Source organism: Ictidomys tridecemlineatus, chromosome 1 (assembly GCF_052094955.1).
Source record: "Ictidomys tridecemlineatus isolate mIctTri1 chromosome 1, mIctTri1.hap1, whole genome shotgun sequence".
NCBI lineage: Eukaryota > Metazoa > Chordata > Mammalia > Rodentia > Sciuridae > Ictidomys > Ictidomys tridecemlineatus.
Window position 1 is genome coordinate 139,891,581 of NC_135477.1, and position 27,289 is coordinate 139,918,869.

The 27,289-nt window shown below is 32.9% G+C and overlaps 1 protein-coding gene across 2 annotated transcripts in view; it reads right to left on the reverse strand.

Moving 5' to 3' along the window:
• Window positions 1-8,640: 8,640 nt before the first annotated feature.
• Window positions 8,641-27,289, reverse strand: part of Prr16 (proline rich 16) — a 232,798-nt gene continuing 214,149 nt past the window's right edge. For both annotated transcript variants that reach the window (XR_002484608.3, XM_040272270.2), the window contains exon 4: window positions 8,641-13,640. The gene's annotated coding sequence lies outside the window, so the exon portion shown is untranslated. The remainder of the gene's footprint in view (window positions 13,641-27,289) is intronic.

Below are 27,289 nucleotides of genomic sequence, written 5' to 3' on the forward strand. Positions count from 1 at the left end.
TGGGAAGCAAAGGAATATTTAGAGAAGAGTTGAATATGTATTTTATTGTACTGTTAATGTACTGTGCATTCCAAATGCCGTGAGTTTTCTGGATTTAAGTCAAATAGAGATAGCAAAGCCTTGATGTAGGGGATAGGGAGAGGTGGGTTCTGTTGCACCATCTTGAACTTCATTGGATAAGGAAAGGACATAAGGACAGGAACCTAGATCTTACTACATGAAGTCCTATTTGTGGCTAGAATGATAAGAGTAGAAAGCCTGAAGAGCTGTGGTCTAGAATTGGTATGTGTATGTTTACTCTTGATATCTCTAGACAAAGGGGGAAATTTTAAATAAAAATAAGTCAAACTTAGATTTTTTATGTACTCTGTATAAAGAATAATTCTAACATTCTAGTTACCAAACTCACAAAACTAGTTAGTGTTTAAAGCCAGAATATTATTCTATGGCTCTATGAGTACTATATTTACTGAAACGAAAAAAAAAAAAATGACAACACAGGGCTTCTTGGTAGTTCAATCTTTATAAACCTCTATTTTCACTTGTTAAAACTTTGCCGAGAGAATTTCCAAACCAGGAAAATAGAATGAAAAAACTATGTTCTTCTATTTCAATTTTTAGCCTTTAACACTTAGATTTATCATCTTTTATATTTGGTGATGAAAATGATGTGCTTAAGGGATTCAATTATTTCCTTTTTGCACATTTTAACTATCAAAAAACTTTGAAAAACACTCATGTTTCTCTTTTAATTACAGCACTGAGCAATTACAGCACTGGGCAAAGTAGAAGCACTTTCCATCTCAGAAGCAGACATTTAAGGAGTATTTTTTGTCAACAGTGCTCTCAAAAGCATCTCTTGTCTTTGGCTACTGCAGTCATAGAAATACACTTGCAACTGTGAAAGCACCATAGAAGCAAAGAAGCAAAAGCATCTCTCTCTCTCTCTCTCTCTCTCACACACACACACACACACACAAAAAAAAAAAAAAAAGAAGAAGAAAAGATGAGAACAGCTCCTTAAGGAAGAAGAAAATAGAGAGCTTACTTGGAAGCCATTACACAAGAGCCTGTGCTGATTTTCATGCCCTAAACTCAGCATTTGAGATGCCAGGGTGATGAGTGTGAGCAAACATTATTATATGGGGAGCCAGATGGATGTTCAAATTATATCCTTTGGCTCCAGGCAGTTTTCATGATAGGTTGGATCTGCAATGTTTCCTCACTTGGCTGGTGCCATAATGTCCAGAGAATGAAATTCAAATTCATGACCAGCCATTGATCATCAAACCAAGCATGGAAATGTCTTGAATTAATATGTCCTATAAATTAAATGTGATTTTGAAAATTTAGTTAATTAAAAGACAAATCTTTAATTTGGCAAATTTGAAATTTGTTTTGTTAATTTGGGTGCCTTGTGTGGAGGAGAGAGATACACGTACACCTGGCTAGTACTTGATCAATTTTATTTTTCCTTATCATGGTCTATTACTAATGTCAGTACTCTGAACAGGGATGGAATATAGATGTTCACAACTGCTTCTTCTGTTTGTGGATGAGATAAGCCATACTGAACAAAATCAATGCCAGGCTGAATAAAAATCAATAAAACAATGTGTAATACAGTATATGCCACCAGGAGAATTTCCGCTTATATTTGTTTTTAAAAATCTATTTAATAAGCCTAATTATGCCAATTTCTTTTTACCTTGTTCTCATGGAAACTAACTATTCAGTAGTCTTTCCTGTAAGGGCTATTCATACATTTGAAAATTATTTGTCAATTTTCCCTGAACTTGCTCCTTTTTCATGTTAAATCATGTCCAATTCTTTTTATATTGGCCTTATTATCTCTGTATGTTTCTTCTATATAATTAGGAAACTGTAATTCTTAGTGCGAATTAAACATATGAAAACTTCAAGAGCTTAAAGAAAACGAAATAGAAGTTTAGCAATGTATGGACCTCTCCTATTATTCATCATCCTGCTGGTGATCCTAGCTAGGGCTTTCTCTCAATTCTTAAAATATGATCAATACCAGATGCCCTTCCCATATGGATGTATTTTTCTTGATGCTCAAAACTCAGATTTTTTTTTTTTGCTGTTTACCAGTAGTGATGAAACTGTTAAATCTAACAAAACTATATTCTTGAGATAGTAATAAGCTTTGCTAGAGAACTGGAAGAATCTCTGGGACATGGACACTTACATGTTGAAATGTCCTCCTCTTCTGCAGCTAATCTCAAAGCATTCTGTTGCTTACACCTTAGCAATTGTTCCTTCAAAGGACTGAGAAGAGCAGAATCACCTGACACTTGCAAGCTCATCACAGGTAGAGAAACTAGAGGAAGATCTTGCCACACTTGAGTCACCTGAGCACTACTCAAACCAGCCTGACACCTGGGAATTAAAGGAGGAATTAACTGGGATGAAAAAGATAAGAATCAGAGAAGACAGACAACACTGTACAAGGGGCTTTGAAAACAAGGCAACAATAATTCATCAGGATTGTTCCAACACAGAAGCTCGATTGCTAATTCAATATAAAAGCCACCTTGGCAAAAGGGTCATTATCACCCACCCCATTCAGATTTTTCCAGATTTTTGCTCAAATAAATCATACAACATTTCATCTGGCATCCTAACTAGTAAACTAGTAGATGTGGCACCTCACTTCTTTCTTTACTAGTCATCTTTGGGGACTCTCATCATCCAGATAAGCACCACTATCAGCCCTACAGAGGACATCACGCCCTGGGAGTTACTGAACTCAATCATCACTTATCAGATGCTTTTTGTTCCTTTGTTCTGCTTTTTTTTTTTGGGGGGGGGAGTGAGGTGAGTACTGAAGATTGAACTCAAAGACCCTTGATCACTAAGCCACATCCCCAGTCTTATTTTGTATTTTATTTAGAGACAGTGTCTCACTGAGTTGCTTAGCCCCTTGCTTTTTCTAAAGCTGACTTTGAACTCATGATCCTCCTGCTTCAGCCTCCAGAGCCACTAGGATTACAGGTATGTGCCACTGCATCTGGCTGCTTTTTCTTGTCTTGGTTGCTTCTTTATCAGTTAAACACTACAGTCTCGGGTTCAGATTTAGCAACAGCATAAGCTTCTTAGAGGTCTGTCCTTTCTCTCTTCAAAAGTAGGTGCAATACAAGTCATCACAGGGTAGCTCATAAAAGCACTTGTATTAAATCCATAGATATTTGGAGAGGCCTGGGAATTTGAAAGTAATTCCTCACCACATGATAGCCCCAGATCAGCAGCATGCTTCCACACATAGCCGGATAGAACATAGGCAATCATCTTAGTCACCACTGGAGACTATTTTGGCCCCACTGTCTCTGAGAAAGTAACTTCCTCCCAACACATAGTTGAATGTAAAGTTCATTAAGTTGCCCTTTGATTGATCACTATGTATTTTTCCTGAAACAAGCATAGGAATTTCCATGTTATTTTGGGATTTGACCTCTTAAATATATATATAGCCATTTTTTATTTCTTTTACCTTTTTTTTTCCATTTTAGTAACCCATTTTATAAAATTATCTCTGTTGCTGCCTCCTCATATCTCTGCCTTCTAAATAGTGACATGTACCAGGACTCCAGCTTTATGCTCCCTTCTAGATGACCTTATCAAGTCACATGGCTCCATCTATTTGCTGATGATTCCCAAATGTATATCTACATCTTAGATACTACTTGGAATTCTGCCTGACTGCCTTGATATGTCCACTTGGAAAATCAAAATTCATCAGAGGCCTACCATATCCTAAACTGAATCCTGATTCCCCTTCTTAAACCTGCTGCTCCTTCTATTTCATCCTTGCCCATCTGAATAAATAGCAATTTCATTATTCTCTGTGTTCAAAGAAACAACAACAACAAAAATCCCTTGAAGTTAATCTCAACATCTCTATTTCTCTCATAGTCTGTAATCTATCAATGTCTTAAAAAAAATCTTCAGTCAAATTTTAAAAATTCATCTGAACCTAGTAACCCAGTATTTCTCATCACCTCCACAGTGATCCACCTTAGTCTAAGGCAACATCATCTTTCTTTGGATCACTGAAATAATCAACTAAGCTATCTTTTGGCTTCCAAGTTTGCCTTTGATTTTCTCTACACATTAGTCTGATCCTTTTAAAAGCCAAATCAGCTTTATCTGTAGATATTGGCACATATCAGTTATAATCCCTGTAACAACTTCTTATTTACTCATAGTAAAGTGCAAAGTCTGATTATCACTGTAGTATTGTTCACTCTTCTCTCCAATCCTCATTCTATGTGATCTCCTAGCTTTTTCCTCACACACTGTACTCTCAGTGTGCTTCTCACTCAGGCCTTTACCCAGGTGCTTTCCTTTCCTGACTTTCTCTTTACAGTGATCACACAAGACTTGCTCCCAAAATTCCATTGGGTCTCTCTTCAAGTGTCACCTATCAAAGATGCCATGCCTAACTGCTTTATGTAAAAAAGCATTTCCAAACCTTCACTTTCCCAACCTGTATCATTTTCTATTCTTATTGTACTGCTGTATTTTGATTTGAATTTCTCATTAATCTTGAACATATTCTGTATCTGTTGTTAAATTTGTATTCTCTTATCATCTAACTACTCCATTTAGAATGCAAGCTTTGTTGTTTTCTATGCATCTTTCTACCTCAGTTCATAGAATGATTACTTGGAAGACTGTGATAAAATAGTTTAAAATCTATTAATAAATTTTATGAGAATGTTAGTATGGATCCTTAGAATTCTAACAGTTTTTTGTATAATTAATTCACTTCTAACATAATCAAGCATATTGTTTTCACTCAAGTGATTTCATCTCATCTAATTAATAGAATTGCATAAGTATTGAGTGATATGTTTTTGCTACTCTCAGGAAGCATCATAACTTTGGTTACTAACACGAACAGAATACAAGGCAGGTCTTTAAATATACTGGTTTCTTTTCTTAGATAAAATATAGGAACAAGGAAAACCAAGGTTAATGGTCAGATGAACCATTTTGAAAGAGGGCATGGTTTATTTATAAAAAGTAGTACAGTGCTGATCTAATTGGAGAAAAGCAAAACTGAAAATAAACATCAACAATAAATTAATCACCCCTACTACCACAACTTTGAGGAATTTCCCTCTACTAATGGAAAGTACATGTTTCCTTTTTAAATTAATTCTTTTAAATTTGGTGCATTTTAATTATACTTAATAATGGGATACACTAGGATACTTGTATATGAGCAAAATTTCTACCACCATCCTACCAAGTGCTTAAAGAATCTCATTGATTCAAATAGAACTCTCCTAGTTTTAAAGTTATAATAAGGAGGAAAATATAGATGAGGTCTTTATTTAAGGAAACATCTTACAGTTTTGTAGATTTTATAAAAGAAATTTTAATGTTAAACTGTTATAGGTAAGAAAGTGACAGTAATTATATGTTGAAGGCAAGTTGGAAAGAGAGAATGGCCCTAAGAAGAATGTGCAGAGGAGATGGCTGTAATTTGGATAGGGCCAGGAAAAGAAGAGGAGTAGCATGTGACCAATGAGACATCCCACAATATGGTACAATGCAAAATGAAATTTTAGTTACTATTGTCTAAAGTACAAATTAAAATTAGTGCTGGCAATTGAGCTAGCCACGTTACTCTTTTGTTTCAGTAAAATATGCTAGATGCATAAAAGCTTATGTTATTTGTGCTTTGGTGAAAAGTGGAGTGCTGCTCAGTGCACTGAGTCAGTACGGAGGAGGGCATCAGGACTTGCAGGTGAGATGCAGAACTAAGAGATCAGTGGAAGCAAGATGGGGAGAGACAGAAACTGCAGGGATTCTGATAAGTGTCAAGGAACAAATTTAGAGGTTTGGGAACTCCATTGTAGTAAAATATTGGCATATTCAGACAGCAGGCTTCTAAATACACTAATCTACCTAACCCAAGTTTTGGTCTTGCAAAAACAAAAAACATGAACCAGACTGCATTAGCCAAAGCTCACAAAACCCTCTCACTAAACAAAATGCACAACACCTCATTATTATGCTCTTAGCTTTCATTGAATTTCTTGAGACTTTACCTTCCTCTTTACATTGAATTTTATATCTTGATATTTTTCAATTTTGCTCTGACTCTCAAGAAACTCTGAGTTAAATTTTATGCTTAAGTAATACAAATATATTAACACTGACAGTACAAACATTTCCCTCTTCTCCTTTATTTCTTTATAATATTTATGTCTGTATCAATGAACTGATCAAAAGAAATGTCTTTGTTATAAGCTTTCTCAAATCTTATTTTAACAAAGAGACAAATAATCATTTGAAACTACATATCACTTGATAGACAATCTGGAAAAGATTCTACAAGTGTTTCCAGTTGGTAGAAAATCAACAGAGAGATTACTTTAGGTGATATTCCACTCCACGTGGCAACATTAGATTTAATAGTTAATTTAGGAGTGGAATCACTTCCTCCAAACCTATCCTAAATTCACTAAGAAAGTGTACATTCTTTCTGCCAGCTAAATTCAAGAGCCTCCAGAGAAATATGTTGTGCATGAGTGGGCAATGCTCTCCACCACAGGTCTTTTCATGCTGTGTTTTAATTGCCAGCTTCTGTGTCCTGTTCCCAAACACATTCTAGGTTCCCTGAAGACATGTTCTCAATCTTTTTCCCAAGTATTAAATTGGACCTATCCTAAATTCAAGAATTACAAGTTTTCAGGAAGAAGGGATACTGCCTTTGAAGTTCTGTATTTTACAGAGACTTGAGAAAGTTAAAATTTCCATCAGGTTGAAATAATTTGCTTCCAGAAGAGGCTGGGGAGAAATTCCTTGGGATTTCCCTCAGTCATTTCATATGGAGGCTATCTCAGCCAGTACTCCCAAGAGTTAATATGGATTGATCTTTTCTGCTTTGAAACACCTAAATCTAAAAATGCTTACACACACACACACACACACTCACACACACACAATGGAGGCTGTTTCTCAAATATGACGTGAGACATTTATTCCTTCTCTCTTTTGCATTTACCTTTGCACCAATTATTCTAATTTTCTTTGTAAAAACTGCATTATTTTATTCAGGAAAGTATGTGAGCATCCAGTTTATATTATATATGCTGGAGAAAATAGACATACAAAGGAAAAATCCAGTGGCAAAGGCATTTATTTCCTTTCAAGTGAACTTCTGTTTTGAAGGAATGACATTAAATGTTCTTTCTCTGTTATATATTTATTCACTTTTGGTAGTGAGGGGGAGGAGGAATTTTTGTTGGAGAAACTAGAGTATTTTTAATTACCTATTCATCTGTTAATTGTTCATGATAATAAAAATTTAATAACTATATACCACTATTTGGAAGAATAGTAATATTTTAAATATGCAAATAGAATCTTTTGGCTTTTGAAATTCAAATTAATTTTTTTTTCCTTAAAATGGTTGTTAGGCTACCTAAATGGACATTTTTAGCTGTCCTACATTAATTATGATGTATAATCTTCTTAATGAAATTGTTGGATTTCCAAGGGAGGCAATTTTGTGACTAAATACAGTAGTCATAAATTCTCACATGGAAAAACACATCTCACATTTTATACTCTAATTGAACAACTGTTTTCTCTCAAAAGCATGATTTCATTCCAGAGAAAGAATTTTAATGGCCTCTTTAAAAGAAAGCCTCAACATTAACAGAAACCACAAAGTAAGTATGATTTAACAAACATGGTAGTTTACAATGATTTGTGAGCATAATTAAGGAGCATGTCTTGTTTTTAGATATATTTATTTTCTGTCCTTATGTTTCCAAAGCTAATGCCTACATTTGCACCTTTAGAAAATAATAATTACTGTATCAGCAGGCACCTTCCCAGTGAGATCTCCTATTATCTCTAAAATCTAGGCTTTTCTATTTTCTTAGTTTCATTTCCAAATTCTGAGCAGAATTTTTTTATATGAAAAAGAAGCTTTTCATATACTGTTGCCATTTACACCAAATAACAATAACAATATTTTGAAATCTGCAGCATTTTAAAATGCTATAACAGTGATCACCTGTAGTCTTAAAGAAAGACAAGAACTGAGGCTCCGCCTTTCAATATGCACTGTGCTTAGGGAATCCAAATGTGGTCAGTGTGGTATTGATTCTAAGAACAAAAAACTAAGCAACCTAAATATTCATAAGTGAGATATCAGTAATTAAAATCTCATCAAGCATTTGCACTGAAATACAAATGAAATTTACAAGATATATAGAGAAATATATATATGAATCTTTCCACATTTATATCTTCTTAATACTTCTATAGTCAAGCATATAGATAGATATAGATTATGATGGAAAGATCTCCAAGCTTCATTTTGAAAACAAATTCTTGTGGTAAAGCATTATATTAACTTTTATGTCAGGCACAGGAAAACAAACATTGAATGATTACATATAAATGTGAAATCAGAAAAAAATTGATCTAATAGAAATTGAGAGTAGACAGATGGTTAGTAAAGCCTAGGGAGACAAGAGAAAAGACAGAGTTGGAAGCAGTTGTCAGTGGGTACAATATTACAGTTAGCACCCTGATGGTCTGTGACACAGTAGAATGAATATAGTCAAGAATGACACATTTTATATATCAAAATAGTTAGAAGACTTTTAATGCACTGATCATAAAGGAATGATAAAATTATAAGGCCATAGATATGCAAACTACCTTGATTTAACCATTACCCAACATATACATTAACCAAAACATCACATTGTACACCATACATATATACATATATTAGGTGTCAATCAAAAATAAATTAATAACAAAGAAAACAAAGTAACCAGATTGCAAGGGTAAGGTTCTTACTTACCTACATTGTGAGAAGAGGAGCCAGAGAATGGAATAGAACCAAATTGTTCCAATATGACCTGATACATCCAGAAAGCAGCTAGTGGAGAACTGACTAAAATTCTTAAATTGAAATGTCCCTAAAAAGGTCTTAAGACAATAAAATTTCCAAAACATAGTGTTCTTTATTTTTTAAAAAACTGATTTCATGAATATAAAGCAGATACATACTCATATTCAACTATATATCAATACTACCTTTCTGTTGATATTTAAATTTATGCAAAAAAATATGTAGTACCTTCTGGAGAAACAATGTGTGAATGCTGGTAAATGAGAACTTTTTTCTAATATGTAATATTTTAATCTTATAATAATTAATTATACATTCTTTTAAAACAAAATAAAAACATAAATTTAAAATAATGTAAAATGTGATGTATATTCTTATTTCATGCCCAAGGTCCTTGTCCTCAATTTCTATATGTTTTAATTCAAAATATTAAAGTGTTTCTTTGGGTTATGATAAAATATTGCATATTTCCCCTTTGCAAATCTTCTAAATAAAATGAAGTTAATGTATTAAATGAAATTCAGTCTCATTTTTATATTTCACAAAGTAATTTACTCTGCATTTTATTTGCATTGAACTATAGAAACACCAAATTATTCAGAAAAAAATATATCAAGATAACAAACTATAAATTCACTATGCACATCAGTCAATATAAAAATAAACACTTTTGAAATATTTAGATACTATTCCAAATATATCATATAGTATCCAAAAAGAAATTAAAGTGAGGTTGGCCCACGTGTTTCCAAGCTTTAGAAATGTTTGTTTCCATCATTTTAACCCATTAATTTAATTATAAGATAAGCTTTATGTCAAACTTGAAAAGATTTCAGTGTCTTCAATTTATAGTCTTTCTTCTCTCTGAGGAAATACACTGCTATTTTTCACCTCTAAACTTCAAATAATTTCAAATAGATTTAGTTTTAATTTATGTATTTGTAAATGGCATAACACCAGAGAATGTGTCTTGGTGTGGTTAAGCAAGTGCATGTAATTGCAGGCAAGTTCATCTTCCAGGGAACCCATGAAATGCTCAGACATGTTTAAATTTAGGAGTGTATTCATTTCCTTAATCAAAATCTCTGCAATACCAGGATATTTTCATGATCTCTGATGAATAATAAATTCTCTCATTAGCTATGCCCAAACCTAAAAATATAAGTAATGCATTCATAGATTCAGCAAAAGTTTGACCTCAAAATTAAGTACTTACTGAGTGAAAAAGTTGTTAGACAATTTTGGTGTTTCTTTTCTCTAAATAAAAAGAAACTGATAAAACCCCCTACAAAAGTTCCCACAAGTCATTTATCTAGAATTACTTTGCATACCAATACTTTATAATGTCCTCCAAATTACCAATCTTGGGTGTTAATAGCAAGAAAGAGACATAAGTACAGTAGAATCCGTAAAGATTAAATGTGTACGTGGTATGACTCCACTATATTATTTAGCTCTTTAAAATAGAAGTTGAAAATTGCATTCCCTCATGTTTGCATGTAATTTATTGTCTATTATCTTCCACTGACATAGGGTGGGATGAATTGGTGCTGCATTTTAAAAGTAATGTGGCAGAATTGATAGTTATATACACTATCTTTCATTCCCTCCAGCCTCTTAGTATCAGAATGCCAAATATATTAGATGTGGCTATGTGCCCAGTTAAAAGATTACCTTCTCTCTCTCTCTCTCTCTCTCTCTCTCTCTCTCTCTCTCTCTCTCTCTCTCTCTGTGTGTGTGTGTGTGTGTGTGTGTGTGTGTGCGCGCGCGTGTGTGTGCATTGCTGCAGATGGAATCCAGGGCTTTGCCTTGCATTCGGTTGGTAAATGAGTTACATTTCTTAGCCTTTCTATTACTGGTGTAGCCAGTTTGAACAATGATGCATAAACCAATATATTGTGTGAAAATTTTTCAATAAATCCATTAAAAAATAAAAGGTGAAATTTCACCTCACCTTTTTGCCTAGAACAGGCATGTGATATCTCATGTCCTAGGAATTGTTTTGCACCATAAGGAAAAAAGGTCATGTTTGAAGGATTTCAAAGTGAAGGATTGGAAGAAGTCTAATTCCTGATGATTTTATGGAGTTCCAACGTCAGAACTAAAGATACTGTTGTCATTTGGGGTTTCTGGTCCATATAAGGAAACAAAGTTTAAGAAAAATAAGCTTAAACACATTAATATATGTTCATTGTTATTCTGAGTTGCTCAAGTCTTTATGACTTTATATATGCCTAGTGAATAGATTTTTAAAAGCTTCATTGAGAAGTATATAACCAAGAACTGCTGCTAAAGTCATATTTAACTTTCTAGTTGGAATTCTACTCTCTTTGATATTCATTTTGACCTCCTTTTTCTTCTGGTTTTCACTAAATTGGATATACTGAGAGGCTGTTTTATTACATAATTTTCTGAATCACTTTGTTTTGGGGGTCCGAGTAAATTCTTTATATTTGTGGGTGGTGGGGGTGATACAAGAAAAAGTGGATCTCAGTCTTTTGGAAGTTAAACCTATCTACATTTGTTTTACCAGATAGATATATTATTATGTCATTTTTATATACTTACTGTTTTTACTCTTTATATGGTTGTATATGTTTTAGGGAAGGTTGACTTAACCTGTTCGTAATTTCAAATAATTTACACTTTGAAGCAATCAGCATGAATTTTAAAAGAATTCAAATGAATCCAGGAATCCCTACTTCCATTCTGAATGTCCCACAGGAACAGACAACTTGATTTCCAGCTACATTATTTTCATATACTATGTCTTAATTTTCAGGGGGTTTAAACCATGCGTGACAAACTAATTTTCTTCATTATGTTATGGGATGCTGTAAATACCAAGAGACAATGTGCAGAATAAACCAATTTAAGTGTGCAGAACAATATAATGGGAATTTGGCTTTAGATCATGGTTTAGGAATAAACCTGATGACCTATTCTTTTAGTTGTTAAAAATGATTCATTTGAACTTCAAACTGCTTACTGGATCCAGCTCATGAGTCATAAGTAAACATGGACATTTTGTAGCCCCTCCATAAACATTTGTTTATTGAGAACTCCATTTTTGTTCATTTGATTAACTAGTAATTTTAAATATAATTATGTATGTTGTCAACAAATTTTGGGTGGGGAAAATAGGATTCATTAGATATGATTAATGGCCTACATGTTTTTTTAGCTAATTTTATTACTAAAGTAGTTTTCTAAGAAAATTTCTTACTGATACAGTGCCTAGACTTTCTGTTTTGCAGCAATGTTCCTTTGTATGAACACTAATTCCTGATAATATAACAATGAATTAAAATAGCCCTTGACAAGAAAGTCAGAGTGAAAAATATATCAGTTTTTCACAGTTTACAAAATAGCATAATTTATACTATAAAAATGTTAGATTTTAGTCTCCTGATAATTTTATGTTAATATAATAAAATATTCCTAAAGAAGGTCATATCTTCCAGATAATGAAAACCAAATTAAATAAACAACTACAAATATTACAAACAACACATTTATTTAGAAAAATAAACTGAAAATGCTGTTTGCTTATCTGGTACATTTTTCCATGAAGCATAGATAAATGGCTATAAAAAACTGTTGTATGTCAAATACAAATTACAAATGACTTTAATTAAGTAAGAGAACAAATAGATGTTCAACAGAAATGTGTAGTGTGCAGTTTGCTGTACTTCTTGGCTGTGAATGATATAAAACAATATTCATGAAATTTTTTTATCTCTTTTTCATTCATTTGATCACACTAATTCTTTCATCATTCTTTAGATTTAAAAACAAAGATCTGAGAAAGGTACATTTCTTTAGATAACTGAATTTTATAGGGGAAAGAGGAAACAATATTTTGATAATTCACAAGGTTTTCCTTTTGGACTCTTGCAAGAAACAGCTTGCTGTGGTCTCAAAACTCATGAGACCATCTGTGCAAATAAACAGAGTACACATCATTAACCTGAATGGAAGGGACAGTGCAAATATCAGGGGTGCATGGAGAAGGGATCAATAAGAACTGACCTTCCCTCTCTCTTAACCAATGTGGGATGAAGATCGAATGCGGAAACTTTTCAAACAATTGGTAACAATGCTGCAATTCCATTATGGCTTTGAGGGTGTACACAAGATGGCAAACATCCTCTTTTCTGCAAACAGCATCCTTCTGTCCTAACACTGCCAATGCTGCAATGTTCCTGCTTGCTCAGTTCTATTTTTGTCTACATATTTTGAAATAATGAGTACTTCTGACTAGAGATACCTCCTATCTCTGTCCCTTTACCTTCCAAAACGATAAATCAATTTACAATTTAGTAGATAAATTGCTGAATTTTAAATTTGGGGGACTCACATTTGGGAATATTTTATTTCCATAGTAAAATGAGTTTTGTTTGGTTTTTATTTATATGTTGGCTTTTTATTCAGTCCTTTTTATCTATATATTTTATCTTCTTGGTAATTTTTGAGTGAAGAGGCTTAAGGCTGTGGCTTTTTCCCCAGGGCTCTGCTCACAGATGTCAAACTAGAGGCAGACGATTTTATGCAGAGCCTATCAGTGATCATTTGTGCTCCAAAGTTGAGGAATTTGCTGCTCTGGGATGATCAGATTCCTGGTTACTTTAAAATTAGATCTGGCCTCAGGAAGTCATAATGATGAATCTGAAGTGAGAAAAATGAATCGACATGCCTCCATAAAGGTATTCCTTCCGACTTGAAGGAGCTGTCAGAGGAAAACAGAGATAAATGATCAGTTTAAAGTGTATGCATAATTTTAAAAAATACATTAAGATTACTATAAATTAGGTGATCATTTGTTATGGTATATATAATTTAAAATTATTTGAATTATCAAACATTTATTTAAAATATCTAAACATTTTAAACATTCCAATTAAATCTCATACATAAAAGCATTATTTTACAATTTAGTCAGATTCAGGTGCAGTATTGCACACCTGTAATCCCAGAAACTCTGAAAGCAGAAACAAGGTCACAAGTTCAAGGTTAGCCTCAGCGTCTTATTGAGGCCTGTCTCAAAATAAAAAATAAAAAGGGGTTGACATGAAGTTCAGTGACAAAGCCTTGTTGGTTTTTATCCCCAGAACCAATAATAATAATAATAATAATAAGGAGGACGAGGAGGAGGGAGAAGAGGAGGAGAAAGAGGGAGAAGAGGAGGAGAAAGAGGGAGAAGAGGAGAAGGAGGAGGGAGAAAAGGAGGAGAAGGAGGGAGAAGAGGAGGAGGAGGAGGGAGAATAGGAGGAGAAGGGAGAAGAGGAGGAGGGAGAGAGGAGGAGGAGGGAGAGAGAAGAGGAAGTCATCAAAATTTAGCAGAATGTTTTTAATTAACATAAAATATCTCTAATAACTTGTAATTTCAGAACTTCATATAAACTTATCCATTTATAAAGGTATAAAGTTCTCAACATATTTCTCAACTTCACAGATGATAAACTTTTCACATATAGCACCTTCAAAATGTAATTAAACAAATTATTTTCTATTAAGACAGAGCCTTCATTTAAAATAACATACCCATGTTTATAGTAGCCAAGATATGGAACAGTTCATAGTAGCCAAGATATGGAACCAACTAGCCTATATTCTGACAACAGATGAAGGGATAAAGAAAATATGGTATGTATACACAATGGAGTATTATTCAACCATAAAAAAATAATAAAACTCTTTCATTTACAGGAAAATGGTTGGAACTGAAGGATGTTGTCTTAAGCAAAATAAGCCAGAAACAGAAAAAAACGTGTGTGTGTGTATGTGTGTGTGTGTGTGTGTGTGTGTGTGTGTGTGTGTGTATGTGTGTGTATGCATGCCAGGATCAGATATCTTTCCCACTAATGAAAATTTCCAAATAAATTTCATATATAATTTTTAATTTAATAATTTCATGAAACTCCATTATCATATATATAAAGAGAGATGAATTCATAATTTATACATTTAGTAAAAAAATTAAGTATGCTAATTACATTTTCATGACTGTAATTTAGGAGTCTTTAGCATCCTTTATAATTATTTATTACAGTTTAGCAAAATTGTTAATCAACCTGTCATTTGCCTATTTATTTATTCAAAAATATTTGTCACCTAATACATGCCAGATACTGATCTAGGAACCATGGATACAGGAAAGTGACCTTCTGCCCTCCAACAAGGTTACTATCTGAAGATAAAAAGACATGCAAATGTTCATGGTAAATGTAATGCATTGTGCTGTAATATAAGTAAATATGAAATAAAGAACAAACATCAGAGTAATAAGCCTATGTAAAGCATTTGAATTCACATTTGCGGGATGGGTTGGAGTTTGTAAGAATAATAAATGGTTACTAGTTTTGAAGTAAGAATATGTCAAGCAGAAGCAAGGCAGGGCTCAGAATCTTCAATATTCTGCAGCACAGAATTTAAGGGAGAAAAGACTGAAGTTTCTGGAAAGGTTGATAGAGTCCAGGGTGTCATTAATATGCCAATAATAATGGGAAATACTGAATTCTGATGGTGAGAATGCTGGAGGAAATGTGGGAAGTATGATGGAAGGGGAGAGGAAAGACACGCAACAGGCCGTTTATGTAAAGTGAGGGAGACACCAGTCTAAATCAATAACTATTGTATTTGCAAGGCTTTCTTAATGACAAATTGAAGATGTTAATCCACTCCTTCTTACTAATCTGCCTTCAACTCAAGATAAGAGTAAACAATATCAGAGAAGACATTTGGCATTTGGTGTTTTGGAATTGGCTAACTTCACTTAGCATTATCTTCTCTAACTCCATCCATTTACCTGCAAATGCCATGATTTTATTCTCTTTTATTGGTGAGCAATATTCCATTGTGTTCTCTGATATAAGGGGGCTGATTCATAGTGGGATAGGGAGGGGTAGCATGGGAGGAATAGATGAACTCTAGATAGGATAAAGGGGTGGGAGGAGAAGGGAGAAGGCATGGAGTTAGAAATGATAGTGGAATGTGATGGACATTTTTATCCAAAGTACATGTATGAAGACACAAATTGATGTGAACATACTTTGGATACTAACAGAGATATGAGAAACTGTGCTCTATAAGTGTAATAAGAATTATAATGTATTCCACTGTCATATGTAAATTAAAAAAATAATTAAAGAAAAATAGAGTAAACAGTATCATGAGGAGTTTCTGATTCCACCATATCATGGAAGCAGATATTTGCTTCTTTTTCTCAGTGGTCATATATGGAAAGAAAAAAAATAAAATCATATAAGTCTTTTTCTGCTGCCTGGATTATAAAATTGTGAATCAAAGAAGTGCATTTAGGCTTTACTGAGTTTTGAAGGTTTCAGATATCCACAACTCTCACTGGGTGGTATTAGATGTCACATTTAATCCATTAGCTAGGCTCAGATATCTTTCCCACTAATGAAAATCCCCAAATAACTTTTCATATATAATTTTTAATTTATTAATTTCGTGAATTTCCATTATTTTATTTTTTTAAACAATAAACATCTTTAAATCTTTACATTTCATATGTACATGTGTACTTCAAATATGGAGTAACATAAAACAGCATTAACATTCTAGATTTTAAATAAGTTTATTCAGCATGATAATAATGAAAAGCAAATTACATGCACCAGGATCTTGTATAAACAAAACTGAAAAAAAGTGAACTGAAGTGCCCAACATGGAAATGCTTTCTGAACCCATTCTTCAGGTGAACGGGTTAATTGCTACATTCTTTTCATAAAGGTTCTGCTTAAAAGCAATAAAGATTTTATTCACTTTTTGGATGGAGTAGGTCAAAATTTTCAAGCACATTAAGGGTCATGTTTTGTAAATTCTTGCAGATTTTTCTAAATCCAAAGGTGATATGCAAAATATGAATAATGCTAGATGATTTAAGGCTTTGAGTCACTAAATGTCAAATTAATTAATTTATGAAAGTAGCGTTTTTAAGTGACTGAGAGCACTTATGAGCAGTAAGTGCAGCATAATTTAAAAATGTCAAAGACAGCAAAAAATACTAAGAAAGCTGAAAATAATTCAAAACTGTTTATCTAAACAAAAGTATCTCATAATTCTATATTTCCTTGTACCTTGGTATAGCTTTTATAATTCTATTATAAACTATATTTAGACATTTTTAAATTATATAAAATTTGTTTATGAATTGTATATAATGTATGTTTTAAAATAAATAAATATTATATATGTATGTATGATTTTAAATATTTTTTACTCTGAAGCAAGATGTTATGTGTCTATTGCATTATAAAGAGTAACAATCAAGAGACCAAAATCATTTAAAAATTTATTTTATTTCCCATAATTATTTGTTTATTGTGGTGCCAATGATCAGACTTAGAGTCTTACACCTGTTAGGCTCTATTACTGAGCTACATCCCCAGCCCTGTCAAAACTGTTAAACTAAGAGCAAAAGTTTTCACATGAAAATGAATAGAATGCCTACTATAAGCTAGAATTATGCTAAGTACAGAATGGGGATTCTAGTGGTTGTAAATACTGAAGTAGATATTTCATTTATGTTTCTATTAACCTCTGAAATATATAGCTTCCCAAGTCCATTTTATTTGACACTGTATTCAGAGATGAATACTTGTGAATAAATGGCATTGCTCAAAAACATTAAAATATTTATGCTTTGATTTTTTGTCAAACAAGTATGTCAATTCTGGGTTTAATTTATTAGGAACTTATTTTAAGGTATTATTTATGAATGCAAACAATTTTTCCCAAATGGTTTTCCAATCATTTTAACAGCATTCATGAAATGATTCTTATTTATCTATATTTTGCTGTGTATACTTTGAAAAGATTTTCTCCAATTTTTGTACCCTATCTTCACTTTGTTCATTATTTTCCATGCTATTCTTACCAAGTAATGTTTAACAAATTTGAATAATTTTTTTTAATATTTATTTTTTAATTATCGGCGGCGGACACAGCATCTTTGTACGTGGTGCTGAGGATCGAACCAGGGCCGCACGCATGCCAGGCGAGCGTGCTACCGCTTGAGCCACATCCCCAGCCCCGTTGAATAATTTTTAAAATTATATTTTGTGAATGTTTATTGCTGGTGGAGAAGACTACTATTAAATCACCAAATATTTCTTATGTATAGCTAATTTCTTTCTTTTTCTTATTGGTTCCTAAAGCAGTTTTGATTTTTTAAAAATTACCTAGGTAAATAATCATACTGTTTATAAACATTGAAAATTTTACTCATTTTCTTCAGAATTTATATCTTTTTATTCTTGCCTTATTTCATTGTTTATCAGTGATAAGGAATGTCCCTTTAGTCATGTCATTATGATGCCTAATTCTAGTGGGAAAATCTTGACTGCCTTTCATTTTCATCTCTGGGTATTTTGTTGGTGGTGTTAATATTTCTTGAAGTATGTTTAGTAATTTTTATTTTCTATAAATTAACTATTTTATCTATACTTATACGTAGAAGTCTTTTAAATATTTGTAAAGTTATTTATTTGTTCCCTGCTTTTTGCTTTCTAATTTTCTAAGTAAAAATTCTATTTTAACTTTATTTCAAGATACAAAATAAATTTAAAAATCAAATTTTCCATTTTTTATGTTTACTAGTTTCTATTAAATTTTTTCTTAATGGTATTTCTTGTCTATTTTCTTTGAGACATTTTATGTTTCTTTTTTCAGTATCTTGAGTTGAATATTTATTTCTCAATTTGAATTTTATTGCTTCATAAATCAGAGGCTATATATACTTGGTTATACAAATTTACAAATATATCAATTTCCAAATGAAAATGAAGGCATAGTAAAACATTTTCTCTTTTTCTATAAAATGAGAAATGATCTTCAGTTAATTTTCAATCTCTTGTTTCCATGGAAACTTGAAACTTGATTCTGGTACAAAGTCAAATGTATTACTAGGCAACATTGCTTATGATAAAAATAAATCCTGATTGGTAACCTGATCTGGTCACAGAGGACTGTGAATGGTCATAAATTTTCACAAACACTCCTAAGTGCATCATATTCTTGTAACTGGTCACGTTCCTTCCTTATGGCTATTATGATACCTTCTAGTCCTTGATCATAGGAAGTGTAAGCCAGGTTAACTCTCTTGCTTACCCATGGTCACCTTCTGTCATATCTGTTGCATTGGCCAGGCAAGAGAAAGTCCCTACTCCAAGACACATATGGGACTGTATGGAAGACAGACACCCATTACTGTCATACTCTTTTGCTACTTATTGTGTTGTTCTCTTCTAAAGAAGACATTGTAATGTGTGACCTATTGTGGTCATTTTAGATTATTCATTTGAGCACACAATTACTAAGAGTGGGAGTTACACACGTGAAGATTCATTTTCACTTTCATATTTATAAAAATGTTGCTATTTTCATATTCTTTCATAAGCAAAGGGTTGTCAAGACAGGTATAGGGGTAGACTGTGCAACTCCTAATCTCTGTACACAGCTTGAAGAAAGATATCACTAGCACTCATGCACCTCAGTATGGTACTACTGATTATCCTACCATGGTTATGGTGTGCCTGTGAGAATTAGTTTGATAACAGACAGAACTTTGAATAAGACTAAATACCACTCCTTTAGTAAGAATTTTAAAAAGATAAAGACTTTTTTAGCAGAGGGAATTGGGCAAAGAGTTTCTTTGATAACCAGACAATAGATTTCAAAGATATGTCTAGGGTTAAAATCAAATTTAACTTGGTAATTAGAAAAAAAAAAAGAGTAGGGGAAGCAATCACAGGAGAGAGGTAAAAAAGACCTACATGAGTCTTTAAAGACTATGTGTTCTTCCCTTTCCCGTACTTAGTATGTCCTATGCTCTCTTCATATATTGGTTCCAAGTTGATGTTTATTTCAGTTATGATATATATATGTACCTGTATATATATATATATATATATACATATATATATATATATATACACACACACTGGATATATATATATATATATCCATAATTCTAACATATTATCAAAATAGGAAGGAAGCCAGTTATGAATTTAATCCATTGTAATATTTAATTTCTATGAAATAGCTACTTTAGAAAAAAATTTCATTTCATGCAAAATATGTGAAATACTATGAATATTGAGAAAATCACCTTGAAAATGATTATTTTAAAAGGAGGAAAATTATGTTGCTAATTCTAGCATCATGTTCTAAGTTGATATATACAATTTATTCTCATGAATTTACTGTGTCATATAAATAAAGTGCAATTCTCTGATGGCTGCCCAAGCTTTCATGAGTCAAAGGGCACCACAGATACTACCTATAGACACTGTATCCACAAGCAAAACACATGGAAGAAACTTCAGGTTAGTATTTGATATATCAATGATAATTAATATTTCTGACTATCTTAACAAAGTAAAAGTTTAAAGAGATATTTAAGTCTTTTTAAGTTTAGATAGTCATTTTCTAAAATAAGTATCTAACACTTTGAAATGTCATAGACATTAGAGTTGCCCTTTTTTATCTGAATTGGTGAACCAGGCAGTTAACTTCAATAACCTTAGTCACAAATTACCAAGACCAATGACAAAATTTGCAAAACTCAATGAAAAATGAAAGATAGGGTTTTTGTTCAAGAACAGGAAGAGAGATTTTCCTTTCTCATCCAGTCTGTCTAGTTTTCATTTGCCATTTAATGCTATTGCTTCTGGCACCAAGATACTTGCAGAAGGAAGGTAGACCCCACAACCCCTAGGAAGACCTGGAAACCCAGAACAAGTCACATGAGTGTCAGTGCTTTGCTCACTACTAAAATAGGGCAGCAGTGAGGTCTGGATTTGGGAGGGAAGTAAGAGGCCAGGATCCCATCTAGGTGGGTGGTATGTGTGGAACTATGCCCTAGAAGAGGAAGGCACCAAAGTCCCAACAGGGCTCTCCATTGTCTCATCAGATTTCACCTACAAAACCCAAACCCAAAGATAAAACTATTAAAAACTACCAACACATCAAGGGGTTGTACAAAGGAATGTGCATCTAAGGACAGGGACCAATGAGACAACAAAGGTCACATGCCTCATGCTATGGACCTGACCATGAAAGTTTGCTCAAAGAGACTATTTCATATGACCTAATTCAAATTATGACATTGAAATCGAGAATAAGACCAATCACATGTCCAGCTTAGCCTACTACTATGCTTTACTGTGTTTTTTTTATTTTCAAATATAACTTCAGAAAAATATAAAAATGAGTATGTCTTAAGATATTTTTTATATCAAATCATTCTTTAAAATTTTATAATTATACTACAAATGCCCACATGTTGGAATGTATGCTTTTACATAGAAAACTGGAATACTTGTCTATTTCTACAATCTCTGTCCTCTAAACCAAAGGATATGGTTTGTAATGTGCATTTTCTATATATAAATGTCTGGAAAATAGTTTAGTGAAATTGCTTAAGAAAATTATCTATGATTATAAAGGAAGAAATAAAAGTTTTGTTTTCCATTATACTTTGCATTTACACAGCAAAGAACTATGAATTATATTACTCTCTAAATTTGTATCTCTTTTTTAGCCTATATTTATTGACAAGGTCCAGAACATGCTACCCCCAAATATGTTCGATTTGAATTCTGAGTATTTTAAGCTGAAAGAATTTGAAAAAGCAGAAAAAGGACTCTCAGTACTCTCCTCTCCCTTCTCCTTGACAAAGTCCATAAAACCCTCATGTGAGAAATGCCCTGTCTATACTTCAAGGGGACAAGTATTTATCTCTGAAGACAAAGCATCACACAGAAGCAGCTGAATAAACAGGTCTTGCTGATTCCTTCAGTGTAGTACTAGGAGATCATAATGTCTACTTCTTCACCAAACATAACACAAAAAGTCCATTTTTCTCAGGTATTCATTTCCTGATGAAGGTTGAGTCACATAAAGTTTGTGTTAAATAAACTTGTACATTTTTATCCTTGTTAATCTATATTTTGTTATAGGAGCCTCAGTCAGGAACCTAGGAAAGTTAGAAAAAAGAATTTTCTTTCCTCTGTAATATCCCCATATAAAGTATCATCTGTTTGAAAAAAAAGTTATGTTGTTCATTTTTTTGAAAATTTATTTAATTTAGCTGAAAATAGTTTGGTGACATTACTTTTAATAATGATAGGAAAATATATTTATTAAAGATACCATTTATAGTGGCTGGGATTGTAGCTAAGTGGTGGAGCGCTTGCCTAGCAAGTGTGAGGCACTGGTCACAATCCTCAGCACTAAATAAGTAAGTAAGTAAATAAATAAATAAAATGTATTGCATCTATCTACAACTTAAAAAATATTTAAAAAGATCCCATTTGCAATAGTGAAGTTACAATGATGTGGTAACTTTCCAAGATACTTAACATAATAAAAGTATCAAAAAGTTTTTCTTAGGGCTAGGAATATAGCTCCGAGATAGAGTACTTACCCAACATGCATGAATGAGACCCTGGCTTTTATATATATATATATATATATATATGTATCATATCATATCATACAAGCCTGGTTCTGACCTATTTGGGGATATTTTGTCAACAATTTGAAATGAATATATTATTTCATATAAATTTTGGGATCAAATATCACAAGGAAGTTTTTCCCATAGAAAAGGAGTAAATATAGGAAAAAAAAAGTCTTCTTCACAGAGACTAACCCACAAACCTACAATTATCTTATATTAGACAAAGGTGCCAAAAATGTGCATTAGGGAAAAGATAGCATCTTCAACAAATGGTGCAGGGAAAACTGGAAATCTATATGAAACAAAATGAAATTAAACCCCTATTTCTCATCATGCACAAAACTCAACTCAAAGTGGATCAAGGACCTAAGAATTAAACCAGAAACTCTAATAGAAGAAAAAGTAGGCCCTAATCTTCATCATGTGGGTTAGGCCCCAAATTCCTTAATAAGACTCCTATAGCGCAAAAATTAAAAAGCAAGAATTAATAAATGGGATGAAATCAAGCTAAAAAGTTTCTTCTCAGCAAAAGAAACAATCTGTGAGATGAACAGAGAGCCTACATCCTGGGAGCAAATTTTTTACTCCTAACACATCATATAGAGCATTAATCTCTATAATATATAAAGAACTCAAAAAGAAAACCACCAAAAAAAAAAAAAAGATAACCCAATTGATCAAAAAAATGGGCCAAGGACAAGGACCTGAACAGACACTTCTCAGAAGAGGATATACAATCAATCAACAAATATATGAAAAATAATGCTCATCATCTAGAAATCAGAGAAATGCAAATCTAAACTATTCTAAGATATCATCTCACTCCAGTCAGAATGGCAGCTATTATGAAGACAAACAACAACAAGTGTTGGCGGCGAGGATGTGGGGAAAAATATACACTCATACATTGCTGGTGGGACTGCAAATTGGTGTAGTCAATATGGAAAGCAGTATGGAGATTCCTTGGAAAACTTGGAATGGAACCACCGTTTGACCCAGCTATCTCTCTCCTCCATTTATACCTCAAAGACTTAAAAACAGCATACAACTGGGACACAGCCACATCAATATTTATAGCAGCACAATTCACAATACCTAAACTGTGAAGCCAACCTAGATGCCCTTCAGTGGATGAATGGATTTTTAGAAAGTGGCATATATACACAATGGAATTTTACTCAGCAATAAAGTGAATAAAATCATGGAATTTGTAGGTAAATGGAGGGTGTTGGAGAAGATAATGCTAAGTGAAGTTAGCCAATCCCCCAAAAACAAATACTGAATGTTTTCTATGATATAAGGAGGCTGACTCATAGTGGTGTAGGGAGGGGGATCAGGGGAGGAATAGATGAATTCTAGATAGGGCAGAGGGATTGGAGGGAAAAGGAGGGGGCAGGGGATTAGCAAGGATGGTAGAATGTGATTGACAACATTATCAAAAGTACATGTATGAAGACATGAATTGGTGTCAACATACTTTATATACAACCATACATATGAAAAATTGTGCAATATACATGTAATAAGAATTGTAATAATTCTGCTGTCATTAATTTATTTAATTTATTTTTTTAAAAAATGTCTTCTCTACCCCTCCACCCCTTTTTAGGTTCCAAATTGGAAAAGTTACCTTGAAGAATACTTTCCAAGATCAGTGGAGAAAATGAAGGGGATTGAAGGGGGAGGAAGGAGATATGGGATAAAGGAAAAACAGTATAATGGATCTGACTCAACCGTCCTCTGTACTTATATGAATATACCAGGATGAATCTCACCATCATGTATGTATTAAGGCATTAATTTACAAAAAGAGCTAAGTAATTAGCAGAAAGATCAGTAGAGTTGAGGAAGAGAACAAGGAGAGGAAAGAGGGGAGGGAAAGAGGAAGTACTGAGGACTGAATTAGAGCAAATTATACTCCATACCTTTATAATTATGTCAAAATGATTCCTAATGTTACATATAACTAAAAAAATCAATAAAAATAATACTTTCTAGAAATATTTTTATAGTGCTTACATGGGAACAAATGAACCAATAAATCAGTCACAGCACTCACAACTTCTCATAATTAAGTGCAAATTTCAATTACACAATATATTTCCATACAATATGTATAGTATTTGTTTACTCAACTTATATGCAGTTCAGTAGTATTTCCTTATCATGAGATAATACTAAACATTTTATATGCATTAATTCACTAGCAAATTCTTATACAAATTCTAGATACATTCATCTTGTATGATGTGATAGTTTTGTGATCTAGAGCTAAAAACTAGGTTCTACCCCTAAATCCTTCTAAGAGTCTAGATAAAATAGTTTGGAAACTCAGTTTTATCTATCATAAAATTAAAATTAAAAATGGGACAGATGTTAATTTCCACCTACTGGAGTTAATTATGAAAGAAAGAAATTGAGAACATAGATAAAAATTTGCAGTATTCATGCATCTTATTTCCATAAAACAGACAGGGTTATTGAATAAACATAATTGATTTGTAGATAATTCTGTAGAAGCACTGAACAAGCTCCCTGAGAATTGATTATTATAAAAGTCACCAAACTCACTTAGAGCCTAGACAGAAGCTATCATCCCTCCAGTGCTCAATTCCTCACAGAAAAGGAGGTCACTGTAGCAGATTTGCTAAGGAATAAAATCAGAATCAAAGTGACTGTTTTGCTCTCTTCTTTCTGATATTAAGATCACCAGCAATTGTTATGTTTTTTAGGCAAAAGTTCTAATATTTAATTATTTTAGGGAAAATAGTGTAAAAAGAAAAAAAATTAACTGCTAAAGAAACCAATCGAGAAAGTTACCAGATAATTTTTAAGCACATCAAATGAAGACATTTACTTCTTCAATGGAAAAAGTGGTGGTTTGAGCTAGATAAAATGTAGGTGTTTATGAGGTTCACTTGATCCTCACTAATGGGGTCCAGGGGACAGATTTTTTTTTGCATGTTTATTTTAATATTTTTTCCTCTCCTGAAAAAGCTCTGCTTTCGGAATGTGTTTTATGAAGGAAGGCTAAGCAGAAATTCTATTCATGCTAGGGACTGTGAATTTATTTCAGGAAAGCCAAAAGCATTTTTGAAAATCCCTTCTTCCTAAATCCCTTTCGTCTGCCCCTCCTTTTAATCTCCTTTTTATTCACTTCTGTGCTCTTTAGTGAAACAGTTGCAGCCAGATTAGAATGTACTGTGAGATAAATGACTGATATTTATTCCTCTTTTTGGCAAAACTTCTTTGTGCAACTGCTTAAATCCTACTGAATCTGATGTTAACATGTACATATTCAACTGAGTTCTATAGGAAATAAGGAAGGCGCACTAGAAGAGTGGTGCAATTTTTTTTTATGTTAGAATTAGAGTACCTCAATCAGAACAAAATTAACATGCTAATATTTCTCCCTCCTCATTATTTAAACATTTATGCCAGATCACATCCATTTTGTCTTTCAATTTACTACATGAAACAAGTGATATCCTCTCATATTTTCCAACCATTAAATGCATTAGGCAAGTAATCAAATGTTGCTCTTGCCTTTGTGAATGATATTTCTTTCTTCCTCGGGTTTTTAAATAAATGTCAGTAAAACATGTGAGCCAGTAAGGTGGACTTCAGGGTTGTAATTTCATTAACTTAAGAAAATCAGTTTAGCTAGTATGCTCTCCCCAGACATAGGCAGAGTTAGAAGTCAAGTACAGTTCCGTCACCCACTACTAACTTCATGAATAAAGTTAGGCTATGGTCTAAAAAATAAATCAGGATTTTTTTCTGTGTTATCAGGGTCTTTGAATCTACTAGACTTGGAAAAACCTCTAATTCTCTATGCCAGAGATCATCTCTAGTGTTCATTTCCTTTGAAAAAATATTGTATTGAAAAGAAACTACAATGAAGGCAAAATAAAATGTATTCTACTTTAATTTTATTTTTCTTCTTTCAAAATGTCTTCTTTAAGCATAGGTGACTGAACAATGTAAACTGACAAATAGGAAAAGAGTTTGCTTCAGTGACAACAGTGGTCTTTCTGGAAAGCCCTTATAATATGAAACATGAATAGAATATACTAAGATGGTTTTGTTTTACCCTAGAAGCCTAAAATATGACACAAGTTTAATTAATATGTATCCAGGGTACTTGTTACTAAACCTGAGCGAGCTAATTCTTAAAACCCATCCTTCAGTGTTGTCACCATTGGAATGGAGAAAATGCATCGGTAAGTGTAGGCCCATATTGCCTTAAGAAAGCAAGTTACACCATAGATAACTGAAGAAGCAGACTTTGTTGCCATTAAACATGAAATTAATCAGAGGTTTGAGTTTCCTAACATTTACCAGGATATTTCTCCAACAACATGTTTCTTTCATTACCAAGGAAGCAAACTACATCAGGAGGATGAGATAGGAAGATCATGAGTTCAAAGCCAGCCTCAGCAACTGCAAGGCGCTAAGCAACTCAGTGAGACCCTGTCTCTAAGTAAAATACAAAATAGGGCTGGGCATGTGGCTCAGCGGTTAAGTGCCCCTGAGTTCAATCCCCCGTACCCAAAAAAGAAAAACAAAAACTGTTACAATTGCATGTTCAGAATTAAATAATCTCAATAATAGTGAAAGCAAAGGTAGTCTCAGTGTTAGGATCTCAATGCACTTCTTATTCTAATATATTATGCTGTAATAGTTCCTCTTTACTTCCATGAGTAATGTGCAACAAACAACACTTATGATTTTCACACTTCAATTTTTCATTATCAATGAACTTCTTACTTCAATAGAGCAACATAATTCAGTGGCTTCTGAATATGGATTTAGAGGAATATAAGCTTCATAAGGCCCTGTGAGATAGAACAAAAGAATTCACAAGATCTGGTTTTCACGTATTT